At 38.8% G+C, this 16,714-nt stretch overlaps 1 long non-coding RNA gene across 2 annotated transcripts in view; it reads left to right on the forward strand.

Moving 5' to 3' along the window:
• The first annotated feature begins 4,181 nt into the window (after positions 1–4,181).
• Positions 4,182–16,714, forward strand: part of LOC140709920 (uncharacterized) — a 269,429-nt gene continuing 256,896 nt past the window's right edge. For both annotated transcript variants that reach the window (XR_012090701.1, XR_012090700.1), the window contains exon 1: positions 4,182–4,348. This is a non-coding gene — a long non-coding RNA (uncharacterized lncRNA). The remainder of the gene's footprint in view (positions 4,349–16,714) is intronic.

Raw genomic sequence — 16,714 nt, forward strand, 5'->3', positions numbered from 1 at the left:
TTATTTCTTATATCTTTATTTCTAATTGTAAATCATTTTCTTCATGAGATTTTCAGTAGTTGTCATAGTGATGGGACTAGTACTCTGTGATTAATGTGGCTGTTGTAACCCACAGAAAACAGGGACAGTTAGGGAGAGAAATTTTCAGGATAGTAGTTGACATTAGATTACTTAATGCATGTTTTTGTCTCCTTGAATTTCTTTTGTTGTCTTTTACTAGGAATGGCCCTATTCTTTGGCGTAATGGCTTTCCCATACCCGAGATGTCCCTCAGCAGTATCTCTCTCTTACTCCAGATAGGCAAGTGATCTAGGCTATGCCAGTCATAGTACTCTATACCTAGTACTAGTATAGATATTATTCAGTGCTATCTGGTTGGAAGTGACAGTATCCCAACTTAAAGAAGCTTAATTAAAATGAGTAATTCATTTGTTTATGTAACTGATAAGTATAGGAACTTTGTTTCAAAAATCAAACCACAAGCATTTTTTTTTCAGTATGTGGAAATTTTCATTTAATAACAAAAACGATAAATGTTAATGTTGGGGCTTAGAAACCAATGCCCCAAAATATGACATTTTGACATGCTGAACTGAAGAAGCCTCAAGGTCCCTCTAATCTGGGTCTCCCCCAAAGCATAGGATAAAGTTGATCTCTGAAGTTCCTTTATCTGCCTAAAGTTTGGGCCCGCAAAGGAAAATAATTGGTTTTTCTTTCCGTTACTCTGGTCTCATTATCTGTTGAAGAAAGAAGATCAAGAATGTGAACCAAACCTGAACAGACCCTTTGGCAAGCTGATGGCTGTCTCTTAGACTTGTTCAAACTCCAATATAGCAATTTACTAGTTCACCTCTGTTCCCATCCATTCTGCCTGGTAATCATTTATTATTCCTCCCCAGAATTCCTCTTCTCCCCACCTCCCATAACCTCTTTGGTCACCCAAGTCCCCATTCTTTCTATAACCTCAAGATGGAATATAAACTTCTGTACCTCACTGGGGAGTTGGGTCTTCATTCTGAAGGCTCCTTTGCATACACAGTAAATAATTTGTATGCCTTTTCTTTTATTAATCTGCCTCATGTCAGTGGTTTTTGAACCTCCAGGAGGCCAAGTTTCTGGGTCCCTACATTAATGTTCTATTCTTGTACTATTTTAGATATTAGGTTACTTAATAGGTTCCTTAGGATGTGATTTAATTACAAGTACCTTAACAATTGGCCAATATCCTGCAATTAAATTGTTGTATGCCCTTCATTTTGGGGAAGGTACCTTAAATCTTAAGTGGACAGTGCCAGAAATGCTGTGATTCATTAACAAAAATCTGATTGTTATGAAGAAGCATATCTGTGGCAATAATAAATTGCTAATTTCAAATGGTCTAGTCTTAGGGATACAGCATCAACAGAATGCAGGCTGTCAGAGAATCTGTTTACCTGCCCTTTCTTTTTCTTGTTTCCCCCTTCTTGAATTGGAATGCATGTAAAATGTTTATTAGAAGGCATACAAAGAAGACAGTAAAACTAAATAAAATGACGATTTATTAGGACAGTATAGGCCAACGAAGAGTCTCTGAGATGTCGTAGCCTCTTCTGATGGTGAGCTAGTTTCTATTTAAATCATTTAGTAGAAGAGAATTCCCCAGGATGAGGATCTGACTAAGCCTGACAGACTCTGGGGCAGGGTTACTGCCTCTCCAGGGCTCTTCAGTTGGTGGGTTGTGATGATAACACCAGCTTTGAGTACAGGAGATTTTCATTTGATGAGTGGTCTGAACATCTACTTAGTGGTTATAAAATATTTGCTGCTGAAAGCCACAGAGCATTGATAAACAGATCCTGGACAGCTGAGTTATTGCAATCTACTTAACATGAGGAGAACAAATTATGAGTCAAATGTTCCTGTTTAATAACCTTACTCGGGGCAGAGAGAGCTGCTCAAGGCTGACGTTAACCCTGCATGCACTGCACCAGCCAGGGTTCCAGAAAGGGCTATGCAGGCATTGAAGCAATTCAGGTGGGTTTTCCATTAGGACTAAGGTACTCAGAGAGGAAATTTAAAAGGGTCCATCTGGTAAAGGAAATAAACAATTTGTAAAACTGCTGTATGGTATTGAATATACTACCAAGACTCCCTCTGTGACTTATATTTCATCTTCCTTAGATTACATGTGTTTGGGCTTATTAAATCTTGTCTTCAGCATAATACTGTATTCTTTTATTTTATTGGGGGAAGGGAAGAGATAATTGTCTGTTTTCTATTAGTCATTTGAACCTAGGTCAATTATTTCAGCCCAAGTACTATAAATACTTTCATTGAAAACTGACTCCTTTTCTCTACTTTCAAGATTATGCTTTACTTTAACACGTGCAGAAAGGGATGGATTCATCTCATTCATGGGAAACAGATGAGGAATACATTTTCTGTGAATGCTATTTCAAAAAGTAACTTAGTTTTAAGTAATATTTGTTTCTTAGCTGGCTCCTAAACATGCATTTGGGAGCATGTATGGAGGGCACATGTTTGAGGGTGAGTTAAAGTATTTCAACTGGGCAGTGGGAAAATGATTTTTTTGGTGCTTATGACTTGAATATTGTTCCTAACATTTGATTAATCAGGGCTGTAGAGTGAAGTTATATTTGAACCTTAGCCAAACTGGAGCATCACATTTCTGTGCTACAGCACTTCGTTCACTATCGCTCCACCTCCAGGCTCACCTCCGCCTCCCGCAGCAACAGGCACATGCATACACACATGCATGCACACAGTGTACGCTGGACGTGGGCTCTGACTCTTGAAGCCTTTATTCCTAAAGGTCATTTTTTCATTCTTTTTTTTGACCCCAAGCCTGGAATTGCTGCTAGAAATCTGCTCACAGTATCCAGAGATTTTACAGACATAGAATTAGATAATAAAGGCATGCCAAAATACGTTTCTAAAAAATGTCCAGAACTGAATTAAGGCCACATAGTAATTTTTTTTTATTGGCATACTCCCAATAGCTTCAAATTGGTTTTCCTGAGCCAAGAATGTCCTTAAATGAAATGCAGTGTGCTAGGAAGTCTTTTAAGACCTTTTCACCTCAAAGTGCAAACCTCTGAATGGGGCCCGAGAAAGCAAAGTCTAGATTTGGCATGCCACTTAAATCATGATTAGTAGAGAGTATCAGCATACTAGAAATAGCTGTATTTGTGAACCTCCTGTTCTTCAGCTCTTGACTGCCAGCCAAGCCCCAAATCAATCCCAGAGAATGAAAACTAAGATAATAATGAGAAAATGGACTTTTCATGCCAAAAACTCAGGAAAGCATCTTATTCTCCATATGTTGACTTTAGAGCACATAAAACAGGGAGCAGTGCCCCTGGCCTGCTGGTCCTGTCTTCAAGACAGTTTGCCATGCCACTATAGATATATCCTCCCTACTGTTCAGGTCTCAGTTCCCTTATCGGGAACCTGGGAGCAATTGTGCTAATGTCCCCACGTGGAGCATAACACATTTCTTATACTTATATACTGGTGGATATTTTGGGGAATAAGGACTTTTTTAGTAGATATTAAGCCTCACTCCGGCTCTGAGTTAGTATGCGACAGAATTGATTTTTTTCTTTCCTTTGAAATGTGTCCTTGTGCATTACTTGACAAGCTGTTGTGAAATGCTTAGAAAGCTCTCTTGTTTTGAGGCTGCACTTGCTTGGGTCTACATCTGAACTGGGTGGGGATGGACACACTCAACTTTTCCTTCCTACATAGCTGAGTGGGCGTTTACTTGCTGCTGCTATTTGTTATGAAGAATCAGCCATAAATCAGTACTCATTTTCCAATTTTTTCTTATTGATGAAATTGCTGTAGGAAAACGGCTCGTCTCCCAAGCTCCCGGAGCCCTGCAGGACTGAAAGCTGCATACAATAAAAGTTGTTTTGACAAAAAACTGACCAAACGTGACAATGGACAGAGGGGAAACACAGAAGGGAGGGGAAGGGGGTGCGCTTGCTTGTCTGTTTTGAGCCAAGGAGCTCTCTCTCCTTTTTTCTTTGTTAAATTACTTTTTCATATGAAGGACACAAAGGGAACGGCCCCTACTGGCAGCCAGAAGGCAGAAAACAAACCCTTTGAAATTTCTAATTTGTTTATAGATGGTCCTCCAGGAGCCGCTGGAAAATAATTTTGTCTGCCAGAGACAGCGAACAGCTACCCGAGGGTGTTGTGCTGAAAAAAAATGACTCTCTAGTTTTGGTCCTTGAATGTCTTATTGTTCAACACTCAGTAGTTGTTCTGAAATCAGTCATCTGACAGAGAAAGAAAATGAAAGAAAAATCTCCTCCCTATCCTCTGACCTGAGTTTCTAGGAAAGGTACTTAAATTTTTTTTTATTTTGATGTGACTTTAAACTGTGTGTTGATTAATTTTCAAGCGACGCAAAGGTTTGTTAATCTTGCCTCCTAACATGTCTTTTTCTCTCTGGGGGAGGATGTTAATTTTCATGGATACTTTCTGGACTAGTCACTTTGCACAGTTCAAAAGATGCTGTCTTCTCTCTGGGATATGCTATCAAGGTGAACTGCTTTTCTTGATAATGCCATAGATTCCACAGATCTCTCACACTGCAAGCCTAACCTGAGAGTGTTTCCAAATGTGAGGAAGATGTGGGTTTGGAGGTAATCAGGGGATCTCAGTTCTCTAGCATAAGAGGTTTTCTAGAAGCTTACCCCTCAGTTTTCCTGTTTGCAAAATGTTTTCTTCAATTTATGGTGATGTGGAGGTGCCCTTACACCTGATATAGGTGAGCAGCAATGTTTTCACAAAAACTTAGAACACGAATTTGAGGGGAATTTCTTCTATAATATTTTTATTTTATAGATTAGAGAATTGAGCCCTAGTGACTTGGAGGAGGCATGGCTGTTGGGGATAGAGTTATGATTACGATTCAGGTCTTGTCTGTTAGCCTGCTACTGCTTCCACTATTCCTTCCATCTTTGTGGCACTGGAAGAGGTAATTATGTCAATTTTACATGAATCTCTCTGAATTCAAAGATTTGACTCCTACTTATAAGCCCAGCAGAGGGCCAGCTATTTGTCTTCTGAAGATGGAGAATAATCCAATTGGTTCCATCCAACTGTTTGTCACTGCAGCCTATGCCTGCAGTACTGAAAATAGCTAGTTACGCAATTCTGAAGATTGGTACAACCAAAACTTTAAAGTCTTGGAGTGTACTGAGCTCTCAGTGTCAACTGATTATTCTTCTCTATTTTCTTAATGTACTCTTGTTTCTCAAGCCTCTAGTGTCCTTCAAATTCATATCCTACCACCTTCCTTCTAACTCTCATTAGGTGACCTCACTTTTAAATTTACAGAGAAAAGACACCATCAGCCAAGGTCTCCTTCTAACTCCTTCTGCACCCACACACTTGCATCTGTATCTATCCTGTTTTCCTACATATATCTGTAGAATGTGTATCTTTTCTCCTAAATAAATGTCCTCTCTCTTCTGTGTTCTTAATTCCATTGTTTGTGCTTTTGCAGAGGCCTCACTCCATTAATTGTGCTCCTTCTTCCTTATCTTTAGCTTTGCTCTCTTCAGTTATTCTTTCCAGTCTATAGGTAAGCCACTCCCACGGACCCCAGATCTTCCTTTAGCTATTGCCTTATTTTTCTTTCTCTTTACAGCAAAACTTACTGAAATAAGAGGTCTATATGTTACTTTCATTTATTCACCTCTTAATCACTCTTTAACCCAAAGTAATCTGAGTTATGCTCCTGCTACTCTTATCAGCCTACTCCTGTAGGTCACAAGAAATAAGCTTGTTGTGAAATTTATACAATAGATGCGTTTCAGGCATAATCAAATTTAATCCCCTCACAGCATTTGACACTGGTAATAACTTCCTCTAACTTAAGACAATCTCTTCATTCGTTTATGTGGTGTCATATACTCCTGGTTTCTCCCATAACTCTCTGGCCCCTTCCTCTCAGTTTTCCTTGTGTTCTCATCTTCATCTGTCTAAGTCTTCAGTGTTGGTGTTGGTCACAATCTCCTCTAAATGTAAGAGCATATCTATTTCAGTGTGTTTAATTTTCCATCCATATTCTGACATTTTCAAAATTTTTATTTCCAACACACATGTCTTTTCTAAACTTTAGATCCAGTTAAGCAATTGCCTACTGAACATATTTTCTTGGTTTTCTACAGGTATTTGCAACTCAGTATGGAACAATTTATTTTTTATTTCAAACCTGTTCTTTCTCCCATGTTACCCATCTCAGCTGCCCAGGCCAGTAATCTGAGATTCCTCCTTGATCTCTTCCACTCACCAACACATTTCATCCAATGTCTTAAGACATTTTCACACAGCCCTAAGTATTTATCAAATCCATACAATTTCCCCACATACCTTAATCCCAGTCACTGTTCTCTCTTCCTTGGATTATTCCATGGACTTTAAAATAATTTCTTTATCTCCTGTATTGGTCCCAATTTATTTTCCACACTATAGACAGAGCGATATTTTTAAAATAAAAGTCTGTACAAGTCATTGTCTTATTTCAAGCTTCTCAATAGCTTTCCATTGTTCAAAAAAGACAATGTTTTGACTCCTTTATGCAGGTTACGTGACCTGCTTCTACGTATTCGTTCTCTTTTAATTGGCAAGTTTTTTTGAACTTGTTCTCTTCACTTTAGCCATGGTGCTATAGTTTGAATATTCCCTCCAAAACTCCTTGAAACTTAATTGACATTATAACATTAAGAGGTGATTAATGCCATTGTCAAGTGAACGGGTTAGTTGTCACAGGAGTGGGTTCCTGATGAAATGATAAATGTGGTCCCCATTCTTCCTCTGTCCTGTACTCTTGCTCACTGTTGCCCTCTCTCACCATGTGATGCCTTCCACCATGTTATGATGCAATATGAAAAGCCTTACCAGGTGTGGCCCTTGATCTTGAACTTCCCTGCCTCCAGAACAGTGAGCCAAATAAATCTCTTTTCTTTCTAAAGTGTCCAGTCTATGGCATTCCATTATAGCAGCAGAACACAAAACAGAAAATTAGTACTGCGAATGGAGTTGTTGCTATAATAGCTTTAGGACCTAATGTTGTTTTCTCTCTTGGGGTTTTGGACTTAGGACCAGTTACCCTCTTTTCTTGCCTCTTTCTCCCTTTTGGAATGGAAATATCTATCCTATGCTTGTCCCACCATAGATAACTTGTTTTGATTTCACAGGCTCACAGCTAGAAAGAATGTGTCTCCAGATGAATCATGCCTTGAGTCTTACCCATATCTGATTTAGATAAGACTCTGGACTTCAGATTTTTGAGTTGGTGCAAGAAGTTGAGACTTTGGGGGCTATTGGGATGGAATGGATATATTTTGTGTGTGAGAAGTACATTGAGGGCCAGGGCAAAATGCCATAATTTTAACGTCTTCTCAAAACATCATGTTAACATTTAATTGCCATTGTAACAGTATTAAGAAGTGAGGCCATTAAGCAGTAATTAGGCCATGAGGGTCCCACCCTCGTAAGTGGATCAATGCCATTATCACAGAGATGAGTTAGTTATCATGGGAGTGGGCTCCTGATAAATGGGTAAGTTTGATCCCCATTTCTCTCTCTTGTCATGATATGCCTTCCACTGTGTGATCACGCAGCAGGAAGGCCCTCACAAGATGCAACTCCTCAGTCTTGTACTTCCCAGCCTCTAGAACCATAAGCCAAATGAACCTCTTTCTAAGTTACCCAGACTGCAGTATTCTGTTATAGCAGCAGGACATAGACTAAGACACATGGTAAACTTCTTTCTAATTCCTCCAGTATGCCATGCTTTTGCTCTTTCAATGAGTAAGGGATTACTGAGTATAAATATGTGTCAAGAACTATGCAAGGTATTCACGTGTAGACCTTTTATATTTGTCTTCACTGTTTCCTCTGTCTTCACTCTTTCTTTCATTAATCCTCTTTTGAATATATCTAAATCTCACTCCTCATTCTAGGCTTCCCACAGGAAGTCTTTCCTGATATTTTTCATATTACACGTTTCTGCTATGTGCTTCCATGACACTTTGAGTCTCCTCTATGGCAGTGTTTGCTATTCTCTTTTATAATTGCTTGTTTAATTACCAGTCTTTCACACTAGGTTTTATGAGCAGATTATATCTGCATTCACTACTATGTTTCTATCATCTAGAAAAAACAGAGAGGCTTAGTAAATATTTATTGAATAAATAGATCAGTGAACATTTATAAGGGTTGGAGAAAGAATGTGCATTATATTATTTATAGTATCACCATTCAACTAAATGACAATAATAATGATAATAATATCAACATGCCTTCTGCCCAAGGAGTTGAGGAAAGTTATTTTTAAATTTCATCCTGGCCAGGTGTGGTGGCTCATGCTTATAATCCCAGCACTTAGGGAGGCCAAGGTGGGTGGATCACTTGAAGCCAGGAGTTAGAGACCAGCCTAGCCAACATGATGAAACCTCATCTCTACTAAAAATACAAAAATTTAGCCAGGCACCGTGATACACACTTGTAATCCCAGCTACTCAAGAGGCTGAGGCACAAAAATTGCTTGAACCCAGGAAGTGGAGGTTGCAGCGAGCCAAAATCATGCCATTGCACTCCAGCCTGGGCCACAGAGCAAAATTCTGTCTCAAAATAAATAAAACAACAAAAAAATGTATGTGTGTATATATATATACATACACACACACACACATACAAAATGTAATCTTTATTTTGAAGATTTTACATGTTTGGAGAGATTTGGCATAAGGAAAAGGTAAGATAAAGAAATTTGTTGACCCTGCATAGTTATAAATGTCTATACAAGGTCCCAAATCAGTACCACACTGGCATAATCTGGGGAGGGCTATAGCAGGGGATGTACTTATTGTTCTTCTGTCCTGAAAGCTAGGTACTCAGGTAGTACTTGTGTGGGTGTGACATCCAGATTCTCCCTCAGGTATCCAGAATAGGAAAGGAAAAGAGAAAAGTAAAAAGGAAACACAGAGGTTTGTGGTGATTGTAGAAGTTCTTTAAACTGTATGTTTTTATTCTTACAGTTTAATTTCAAAGCTTAATGGTCTGTAGTACATTTAACCTGTGATAATGGATAAAGCAACATTCATTGCAAGGTTGCCAAATACAAGGTGCTCTTATTAGTATAAAATTACCTAGAGGTGCAAAAATAAAGAATGACAGAGAATGACTTTAGAACACTACAAAGTTAATGAGCATAGACGTAAAGAGCCTAGGGCTAAAAGGCAAAGCTTAATATTTGTGTAAGGAATAGCATAGTGATCATTAATAAGACTGATAATACATCATTAGTGGAATCAGTGCTAGCAAAGAAGCAAAGATTCCAATACTAATATTCTAATAGGTTGTTTGTAGTCTGTGTGGCTATTGTAAGCAATCCCCTGGAAATATTTGCATATCAAATCTAACGGCAGATTAGATTTAATAAAAGCTATACTCTCTATTGAATTTTACCATATGCCCCAAACTGTGCTAAGACTTTATAAACATTATTGGATTTAGTCTTCACAACTACCAAGAAGAGGATATTCTTATTCCCATTTCACATACTAACTGTGGTCAGATGTAGTGGAGTGGGGACTATGACTCCATAGCCTGTCTTCTACATGTCTATTTTATCCAGTTATTCCTTTTCACAATTACTAAGAAAATACACCCAATTGGTATACATTTATTTCTCATATTAATGGTTTCATTCAAGTTATACAATTCATGTCTTACTAAAATAAAACCATTTAGGTTATGGAAAAGTCCTTTGCTTAATGTGACACATGCAGTGTGGGCATGATAGGGTGGTTGTGAAGACGAGAAAAGAGACTGGAATGTGATCTGTAAGCTTCCTTCCAACCCTAAGATTATGATTCTTCAATTGGAGTGATTTGATGTGCTTAGATGAACCACTTATCCTAATGTGTTATTTGTAATTTATATCATCACTTTAAAAACATTGGGCAATATTCCTAGAAGATCCCTGTTAGTATGCCTTAAATGGATAATACTTCAAGCTAGCAATTAAAAAACACTTATTGAAACAACTCTATGTATCTATTTTTTACTAGGCATTGCAGGCATTGTTTTAAGCAGTATCAAGTTCAGCAAGTGTGATAGACATCAAAACAATAAAATGAAATGTAAAGTATTAAGTACCATACTTAATACTGTAGCAGGGATTTGTTAAGCTGGCCCTGCCATCATCCGTTCCCCTTTTCCTAATGGCAAAAATTTGCTTTTTCTCAAAGGAATCTATTCTGCTTGTGACAATGAGTTATATCAAACACAGGTGTGGGTCCAACACTGACACATAGCCATCAGAAAGTACTCCATGCCCACATTTCTCAGCTCATCCCAAATTTATTCAGGAATGGGCACATGACTGAAACCAAACCAACTGCATTCTCTTTCTCAGGAATTTAAATCTTATACTAAATGACACAAGGGTAGAAAACAGTAGTTGTTCCATTCTGACGAAAATGCTCTAGAGAGATGCCTATTGTTTTTCAGCACCAAAATTCCTAGGACTGCGCTGTTCCTGACCTTCCTGAGACTTGACAGTCCAATTCCTCCTGCCAGTATGAGAGACTTTTAGTTCATCAGTGAATTCTGTTATATAATTGTGCCTGCCTGCCTTTCTTTCTTTCTTTCTTTCTTTCTTTCTTTCTTTCTTTCTTTCTTTCTTTCTTTCTTTCTTTCTTTCTTTCTTTCTTTCTTTCTTTCTTTCTTTCTTTCTTTCTTTCTTTCTTTCTCTCTCTCTCTTCCTTCCTTTCTTTCTTTCTTTCTTTCTTTCTTTCTTTCTTTCTTTCTTTCTTTCTTTCTTTCTTTCTTCCCTTTCCTTTCCTTTCCTTTCCTTTCCTTTCCTTTCCTTTCCTTTCCTTTCCTTTCCTTTCCTTTCCTTTCCTTTCCTTTCCTTTCCTTTCCTTTCCTTTCCTTTCCTTCTTTTCCTGTCTTCTTTCCTTCCTTCCCTCCCACCTTCCTTCCTTTCTTCCTTACTTCCATCCTTTGTTATTTTTAGTGTTTTCTTGTTTGTTACTTGGAGTCTCTTTTTGTTGTTGTTGTTTTTTGAATGGAGTTTTGCTCTTTTTGCCCATGCTGGAGTGCAATGGAGCGATCTCGGCTCACTGCAACCTCTGCCTCCAACTCAAGTGATTCTCCTGCCTCAGACTCCCAAGTAGCTGGGATTACAGGCACACACCACCACGCCCAGCTGATTTTGTATTTTTAGTAGAGACAGAGTTTCACCATGTTGGCCAGGCTGGTCTTGAACTCCTAACCTCAGGTGATCTGCCCGCCTTGGCCTCCAAAAGTGCTGGGATTACAGGCGTGAGCCACTACACCCAGCCTCTTTTTGTTGCTCATAATCAAGAAATCCTGGAACAGAAATTGGTATCAGGAATGGTATAACAAGCAAACCCAAAAGATTATTCCACCTCTGAGAAGTTGTTTCTACTAAACTGTCAGAAACAGCTTCTTATAATGTCTTTGCTACTTTTTTTTCTTGATATAGAAATATACCTACAAAAACTAATTTTGGAAGGTTTTACAGGAAATATGAGGATTTGGGAATTTGTTAATTATTTTCTTTTTAAATTAATAAACTTTATATCTTAGAGTTAGTTTAGGTTCATAGCAATATAGAGCAGAAAGTATAAAAAATTCTCATATACCCTTCTTCCACACAAGCACAACATTCCCCTCTTGATTGTTTTTTAAATGTTTCAATAAGATATTGTAATATGAGATACGTTTCCAGCTCAGGTCTAAGCTGGACTGTCTGGAAGCAGAGAGATAAGCAGAGGGCTCTCCTGTAAGAACATTTTAAGTTAAGTGCAGTGAGCATGTACCATCATAAAGGCCTCTCATTAGGAGATAGCAGTAGAAAGAGTAACTCTAACTCTAATAGAGGTTTAGAGACCATGACTTGACAAGTTCTTTGAACGCAATTAATAGTCTGTGGATTTTCTGGCAAGATAATTGTGCAGTGGTCAAGTGAAGTTTTAAAGTACTTATTTCCCCAAGGTCTATGTCTATAATCTGTTATACCCTAGAAATTATTCCCCTAACAGGAATTACACTGCTGTGGCAATTAAACTCCCAGAAAATGAATATTCTTCAATACTTCTATCATACGTGCTCATGAAGAGCAATGAACAAGAATGAACAAGAATGGTCTTCCCAGAGGACAGGCCAAAGGGCAGTTATAACACTCGACCTAGCAAACCACTTTATTTCCTAGATAGGACATCATTACAATCCCTATCTGGCAGGATATATGTTTTGCAGCAGTAACCATGGTATTGTAGGTGGTTTCTAAATGGTAGTGCTTGGTATATTTCTCTTGTTTTACCATCACCACTGTATATTGGGTTCATTGATGTGGTTAATTTCACAGGCTGCTATATCATTAAGAGCCTCATTTGCTTTGATTGAGACCAGAGGTCCTGAACATGGAGCTAGACATAGCAATTGGGAAAACTTTTGGATTCTGTCTTTTGAATGGTGTATTTTTGGTTGTTGGTAGAAAAGTTCATGATGATGGTATTTTTGAAAAGGTGAGGAAGCTGTAGACGAAAAGCTGGAAGCCAGCAGAGATTGGTTCATGAGATTTAAGGAAAGAAGCTATCTCTATAACATAAAAGTGCAAGGCGAAGCAGCAAATGTTGATGTGGAAGCATCAGCAAGTTATCCAAAAGCTCTAGCTGAGATCATTAATGAAAGTGCCTGTACTAAATAATAGATTTTTAATGTCAACAAAACAGTCTTCTATTGGGAGAAGATGCCATCTAGGGCTTTCATAGCTAAAGAGGAATCAAAGCCTGGCCTCTAAGCTTCAAAGGACAGGCTGACTCTCTTGTTAGGTTAATGTAGTGAGTGAATTTAAGTTGAAGCCAATGCTTACTTGCCATTTCAAAAATCGTAGGACCCTCAAGAATTACGCTAAATCTACTCTGCCTATGCCCTATTAAATGGAACATCATCTGCATGGAGATGTCTCTTGATGGCATGGTTTCCTGATTACTTTAAGCCCACAGTTGAGACCTACTGCTCAGAAAAAAACAAAAACAAATCAAAAGGAAAACAAATAAACAAAAAACCCCTGCTTTCAAAATATTACTGCTCATTGACAACACACCTGGTAACTCAACAGCTCTGATGGGGCTGTACCAAGAGATTAATGTTTTCGTGTCTGTTAACACAGTATCCATGCATCAAGGAGTAATTTTGACTTTCAGTCTTATTATTTAAGAAATACATTTCAGAAGACTATTGCCACCACAGATAGAGATTCCTCTGATAGATTTGGACAAAGCTGATTAAAAGCCTTCTGGAAAGGATTCACCATTCTAGATGCCATTAAAAACATTTGTGATTCATGGGAGGTGGTCAAAATATCAATGTTAGCAAGAGTTTGGAAGAGGTTGATCCCAACCCTCATGGATGACCTTGAAGGGTTCAAGACTTCAGTGGGGGAAGTAACTGCAGGTGTGGCAGAAATAGCAAAAGAACTAGAATTGAAGTGAGGTCCAAAGATGTGGCTGAATTGGTACAATCTCATGATAAAATTTTAATGGATAAGAAGTTGCTTCTTATGGATGAGCAAAGAAAGTGGTTTCTTGAGATAGAATCTATTCCTCATAAAGATGCTGTGAACAATGTTGAAATGATAACAAAGGATTTACAATATTCATACACTTAATTGATAAAGCAGTGATAGGGTTTGAAAAGGTTGCCTCCAATTTTGAAAAAAGTTCTACTGTTGGTCAAATGCTATCAAATAGCATTGCATGCTACAGGGAAATCTTTCATGAAAGAAAGAGTCAATCAAAGAGGTAAACTTCATTGTTGTTTTATTTTATTTTTTATTTTTTATTTTTTATTTTTTTGAGACGGAGTCTCGCTCTGTCACCTGGGCTGCAGTGCAGTGGCTGGATCTCGGCTCACTGCAAGCTCCGCCTTCCGGGTTTACGCCATTCTCCTGCCTCAGCCTCCCGAGTAACTGGGACTACAGGCGCCCGCCACCTCCCCCGGCTAGTTTTTTGGATGTTTTAGTAGAGACGGAGTTTCACCATGTTAGCCAGGATGGTCTCGATCTCCTGACCTCGTGATCCGCCCGTCTCAGCCTCCCAAAGCGCTGGAATTACAGGCTTGAGCCACCGCGCCTGGCCCATTGTTGTTTTATTTTAAGAAATTGCTGCAGTTACCACAGCCTTCAGCAACCACCAACCTTATCAGTCAGCAGCCATCAACATTGAGGCAAGGTTCTCTACCAGCAAAAATATGACAGCTTGCTAAAGACACAGATGATTGTTAGCACTTTTAGCAGTAAAGTATTTTTTAAATTAAAGTATGCACATTTTTAAGACATAATACTATTGCACACTTAATAGACTGCAGTATAACTTTCTGCAGTCTATTAACTGGGAAACCAAAAAGTTTGTGTGACTTACTTTATTGTGCTATTCACTTTACTGTTGTGGTCTGGAATGGAACCAGCAATAGCTATGAGGTATGACTATGGTATGAATGTGAGCCAGAGAAGGAGTGTAATGCAATGAAAACCTGAAATCTGCTCAGCATCCCTTATTCTTTCTTTTATTTCTATTTATTTTTTTGAGACAGGGACTTGCTCTGTCACCTAGACTGGAGTGCAGTGACACAATCATAGCTTCCTGTAGCCTCAAACTCCTGGGCTCTAGCAATCCTCCCACCTCAGCCTCCCAAGTCACTGAGACTACTGGTGTGCACCACCATGCCCAGCCTTCTTTTAAATAAAGGTTATCCCTATTCCTGGGGGGTGACTATTCATTTGTTTGGTGAAGATTGACTATCACCCCTTCATCTAGTACTCCTCCCCCGACTATGGGATTAGGCATCTAATCTAGGGTGTTCAATATTAAATTTCTCCTTTTACCTAGTCACAGTGACTGATTTAGGGTTGGACATGCAGGCCAAGCTAACTAGAGCCCTCTCTGTGGCATCCTTGTTAACACTGTTGGAGAAAAAGCTTTCTTTTTACTGGAATTGCTAAACAAATAAGATGTGTCTTGGTCTGCCCATAACCGTAGGTCTACCATGTGAAGAAAGCCTTTCTGAGAAATGAGAAAGAGATAAAAAGAGAGATAGCAAGGGAGCTGAAACTCTGTTTACATATTGTGAGCTGTAGAATACCCAAGGTCATTTTTTTTTTCCTAAGCTAGTTTGCATACTGTCTTATACACAAAGTATGTATGAGAGAGCAAAGAAGGATAAATACTTAATTATCTGCCTGGGGACGTCTTCAAAGAGGACAAGAATTTTGAGATGAGTTTTGAAGAATGAGCAAGGGTTTTCCGGTCACAGAGCATGGGAAATGCATTCACTGAGTGGTAACAATGATGAAAGTTCAGGGGAGAGACGACTTTCTCGCTACCCTCTGAGGGTTCGATAACTGAGTCTATGGTATAAACCGACAACAGGAAGATCAATGGGAACAGTGTACAAATTTATAATGTGCACAGGACATTACAGAGAAGAAAAGTGAACACACCCCAAACAGTGAGATTTACGGGCTTATACACGGTCTTTATAGGGAAGGGGGTTATAGAAAACTTATGGGAAAATAAATAATTTTGAGGAAAGATGACTGGGATCTTCAAAGAACAGGTGACAGTCTGTGATGAAGTCTGAGTATGGTGTCGATTTCCAGCCCCCTCTCCTGGGAGTTAATCTTCCCTGGTTGATGTGACTCCCAGGGAGAGGATTCATGACAATTGAGTTTCTTTTGGACATCTGTCTTTAGGCAGATAAGGGAAGCCCAGAGAAAGCCTCTCCCTATATTTGCTGCTTTATCAAATGCCTTCAGTTTGAAGTAATCAGCCTACGAAGCAGCATATTTTGAGGTGGCATTTCCTAAACTCCTTAAGGAAGACTAACAAGAATATATATTATATCAAGGGAATGTACATGCCAAATACTGGCATGTGGAGTGGAGAAATGGAGGCTAAATCTTGAAAGCTAGTTGGGGATCTGGTTATGAAGAGTTTGTTTGCTCTCTAGTTGGTGCAAGCATCATCTAGCATTAAGGTGTTTAAACAGAGGGGCCCCGGGTTCCCACCAGAAAAAGAGGCAGGATAGACAGAGAGCAGGCATGGCGGGAAGGGCAGAGGTACTGTGGCAGAAATGCCTGGAAGCAGATACTGGCTCTGTGTATTTACTTTGAGTGAATTATTTAACCTCTTCAGCCTCAATTTCTTCATCTGTTAACTGGGGGTGATACTAATAGCAATCATAGTGATTAGTTTATAGGGTTGTTATGAAAATTAAATAAGTCAGTATAAAACACCTATATAAGAACTTGATACATGGCAATTGCTCAATAGAGGTATTTGCTGTGATATAGAAATGAAACTCTGTAGAGAGAATTGAGGATTTGGGGACTGGGGGATTTAGGGAAAACTACTGATCACTTGCAAATGTTATACCTTTAACACAGGTTAGTTTCTCAGCCCAGCTAGCCATCTCCTAACAGACAGAGCAGTTCCAGGATAATAGGATGTAGGACAAGCATGTTTGAGTAGGAGAATAGAAACAAGAAAAAAGAAAAATTTCAGAGCTTGTGATGCCACCCAGAAGATGAGACTTGGACACATTTCTTTAATTAGAGGGCTTTGGTGGCCAGAAATAACCTGAGATCTCTGGGAACTTG

Source organism: Chlorocebus sabaeus, chromosome 23 (genome assembly GCF_047675955.1).
Source record: "Chlorocebus sabaeus isolate Y175 chromosome 23, mChlSab1.0.hap1, whole genome shotgun sequence".
Taxonomy (NCBI): Eukaryota; Metazoa; Chordata; class Mammalia; order Primates; family Cercopithecidae; genus Chlorocebus; species Chlorocebus sabaeus.